The following is a 4,058-nucleotide window of genomic DNA, read 5'->3' as shown; positions in this document are numbered from 1 at the left end:
ATGTTTCACGCGTAATTTAGCATAAATTAAATGTTAAATTGCCAACCAATTCATATTTAATATCCGAACAGAACCGAACCGATTTTTTTCATAGCACCAAGTGACGTCACGAACAAGTCGTGGATCTGGTAGTAAGCTACACGCCTATCCATGACAGTTGCAGAGCCACTCGGAGCTTTAAATTGCAAAGATCTTAGGGGCACCGCCGCTGAGCCCGTCACCCTGAGACATAGTTGACAAGTCCCATGTGCCTGTAACCACCAGCATTTTTACCCTTCCAAATCCGAACGCAGTAATGTTCACATTACTGCTTGGAGGCAGGTGGCACTACTTCCCTGGACGAATTCTTTCACAAGGAGATCTACTGCTACTAAATGATTTAATAAAAAATCTTAAATAATATGAAATTAGCAACCAGTTCTAATATTAAATATGAATCCTGAAGAAAACAAAGATTTACTTTGTGGGACACGTAGGTATGATATCCACATTTTTTACTTATTAGGAACATATTGTCAAATAAAAGCAGTTTCCGGGTTTTATAGTCAACACACTCTTATATTGAACAGAAGGAATTACTCGGTGCGTTAACACTTTATACATCGACAGTTATAGATATACTAGTTAGACAAACTGTTGTGGAACAGGTTAGAAGCATCGCAGTCGTGTATACAATTGATCTTTAAACGCGCGTGTGTTGTGTTGTGTTATTTCAAAGTGAGAAATTTGTTTTTATTACCCAAACAAGTAATTTACAATTTTAAATAGATAGGTATGTATTTAAAATGGAATGAATTTTTAGTTTTTAACCGACTTCTAAAAAAGGTAGTAGTTCTCAATTCAACTGTATGTGTTTCTTATGTATGTATGTCACGCGATAACTCAGGCATTTGTGAACAGATTTTGATGATTCTTTTTTGTTGGAAAAAGGGTACCTCACTAGTGGTCCCATTGACTTACAATTATATGGACGTCGGGTCCGCGCTAAAAAGTGTCTGAACTTATAGGGCGTTAAATTCGTATACAGAGCGTCATTCACGCTTTAGTCTTCGTTTGCTCGACTGACAGCGAAGCAAGCAAAATTAGACAGTACTGCGATGACATTACAATTTAAATTCAACGTTTTAGCTTTTTCATATTCCTTTACATGTCACTACGTTTAAATAGGTTGACTTGGGACATTTTTTTCGTGGTTTTTGTATTAGACCCGTCGTCCATTTATTTGTAAGTCAATGAGTGGTCCCCTTTAAATTTGAAGAAAATATTCTACCTCTAACGGTGGCAAACTAGTGGACGAATCACTTTTGAGGTCGGTTTTTTAATAGTCTGTACTATTGTATATGTAAATACTTGTATTATATTACAATGGAACTATTTCACGCGACTAGTTATTCGTATTTTTTTTTCTTACGATGTCAATTATTGACATGATTTCCTTATCCCTTATTACATATTCATCATTCCTTTATCATCATAAATCGACGTACCTCAATGATACAATTATAGATAAAACGAAAACACGAATAGCTCATCATGATTGGGTACTTATAGACAGATACACATTCATTAAATGTCATGTGCGATCTGATTTCTATCGGGTCGCTTATTAATGCATAGTGATGTTTGATCTAATAAACAAACTAGAGGTAACTCTTGTCTAGACCACATACACGTGACACCGGGGCACTATACTGTTGGGGTTGTATGTCGAGCAGATATCACTGATCACTATTTAGCTATAACAGGTACTTCCATCGAAAGACTAAAAACAGAAAATAAAAAGCGACAGGTGAATAGGGTTGACTACGATTCCATCGACAGAGAGTTAAGCCATGTGGATTGGGATGTGGTTCTGGACAAAAAATCAGTAGATGATGCAGTTTCGGCTTTTATGGATATTTTTTCGACTCTCATAGCTCGCAAAATTACTCAGATCCCTGAAAATTGATCTAAATTCACAATAAAGCCATGGATGACTCCATGTGCTCCAAACATAGAGATAACCTACATGCAAAGGTTCGTAATAATTCTAATGATAAGGTTCTCCTAAAGATCTACACTCGCTACAAAAATTTCCATAACGACTTATTAAGAAAACTCAAGAGGCAACACGAGTCACAAGTATTAGAACAAAACAAAGACAATCCCAGAAAACTTTGGGACTCCATCAGAACCTTTTCTCATACCAAAAAGCTTAAACAAGAACCAGTCGAATTAACAAAAACCAAAGAAAGCACCTTAAATTTAGTGAACTATTGCAATGAGTTCTTTACAGACGTAGGAAAATCTCTGGCGGACACAATTTTGACCTTTGCGAATGAGTCACAGGAGTCACTGGTAGCCAAGGTCAAACTCAAAGTATCACCTCCGGATTCCCTTTTCATGTGCCCTACTGATATAGCCGAGATCAAGACAATAATTGATGGTATGAAACTTAATAACGCTCCAGGCGAGCACGGTATCAATAATCGTCTTATAAAAGCAACTAAAAGTAATCTTCTTGTGCCACTCACTTATATCTGCAACTTGAGCCTTACTGAAGGAGTGTTCCCATCTCCGTGGAAATCTGCGACTGTCATCCCCATTTTCAAAAAGGCAACAAATTCAACCCCTGCAACTATAGGGCAATTTCTCTGTTGAGTTGTTTTTCTAAAATATTGGAAAAATTGGTCAACAAGCGTCTTACTAATTTGTTGGAGGGAAGGAAGCTAATTTCTGATAGACAGTTCGGTTTCAGAAGCGGGAGATCCTGTCAGGATGCAGTTTTTAAATATCGGAGCATCTTGACAACAAAAAGGCCTGCATCGGTGTAATTTTCGACTTGGCAAAAGCCTTCGATACCGTATCCATCCCTATCCTTGTTCGTAAACTGGAGTCGTTTGGTGTCCGTGGTATTATGCTCGACTGGTTTCAGAGCTATCTGACGGGACGTTCTCAGTACATAAAAATCATGGATCAAACAAGCAATCTTGGGTTTATCGAGTTTGGGGTGCCCCAAGGCAGCTTGCTGGGTCCCACGCTTTTCACTGTTTACATAAACGACATTATTCACTCAGTCCTGGACCATGTAGACATCATTTGCTATGCAGATGACACTGCCATCATCTTCAGTGATCCGAGCGGGAAACATGATCGGGTTTAAGGCGGTATGTTGCAGGTGGCTGTCTAGCTTGGGAGCAATCTCCTAACTCTCAACTTGACTAAAACTAGATTTCTATGCTTCCATAAGACTTGTACATCTGCACCTACATTCTCTCCTGACATTTCGGTTCGCTCTTGTATTTGACGGATAAGGTCCGTGCAAGCGTCAAAGCATTAGCAGGGCTGGTAACATAAAATATCTTGGAGTAGTTGTTGACGAGAGGCTCACTTTTGGGGAGCACCTGATTACCACTGCCAAAAGAGTAGAAAATTGATATACCTCTTTAAGAATCTCCGAATGGCGGCAGTGGCGCTGGGAAAACCAATATGTTGATACTGGAAAGGGCTCAACCATCCGTATTAAAAATATTGTTGAAAAAACCTAACAAATACCCAAGAGTAACTCTGTATGAGGAAAGTGGAGTCCTTTCGGTTCGAGGTCTTTTCTTGCTCCGGGTCATGGTGTGTACCCACAGAGCTGTAATTTCTTCTGCTGGTTATGGAGAGTCTCTTGAAAAAAGACGTTATAGACTGCCGTTTCAATCTATAAAATGGTATTTATCTTAGAAGATTTGCTAGATTTATGCATCCTTACATCTACAATAAAGTAAACTCATTATGTTGCATCAAGTTCTGCTCTATCCCCGAGCTTAATCACTAGGTCAGTTTCCTAGACGCGTTGGACTATAATGACATGGAGTACATTTTAAAAAGGGTATCCTAGTGCTGCTTGTTAGTGTACCTGTGTTGTTCGTTACTAATGCGATTTTGCGATGCTCTGCCTCCAGTCGCGGGCCCTGACCGGCAGACAGTTCACAAACTCGTATTCACTCATCCACACATTTACACACACATACACTCACACTCACTCACACACACACACACACACACACACACACACACACACACACACACAC

At 39.2% G+C, this 4,058-nt stretch overlaps 1 protein-coding gene across 1 annotated transcript in view; it reads left to right on the top strand.

Annotated features, from left to right (window-relative positions):
* The first annotated feature begins 737 nt into the window (after positions 1-737).
* The window catches only part of LOC113226246 (clavesin-1-like), a 14,629-nt gene continuing 11,308 nt past the window's right edge, over positions 738-4,058 (top strand). The window contains exon 1 of the mRNA XM_026458807.1: positions 738-772. The gene's annotated coding sequence lies outside the window, so the exon portion shown is untranslated. The remainder of the gene's footprint in view (positions 773-4,058) is intronic.

This window comes from Hyposmocoma kahamanoa, unplaced genomic scaffold (genome assembly GCF_003589595.1).
Source record: "Hyposmocoma kahamanoa isolate Upper Pololo Valley unplaced genomic scaffold, ASM358959v1 185, whole genome shotgun sequence".
NCBI classification, from domain to species: domain Eukaryota; kingdom Metazoa; phylum Arthropoda; class Insecta; order Lepidoptera; family Cosmopterigidae; genus Hyposmocoma; species Hyposmocoma kahamanoa.
This window is presented reverse-complemented; position numbering and strand designations above follow the sequence as displayed.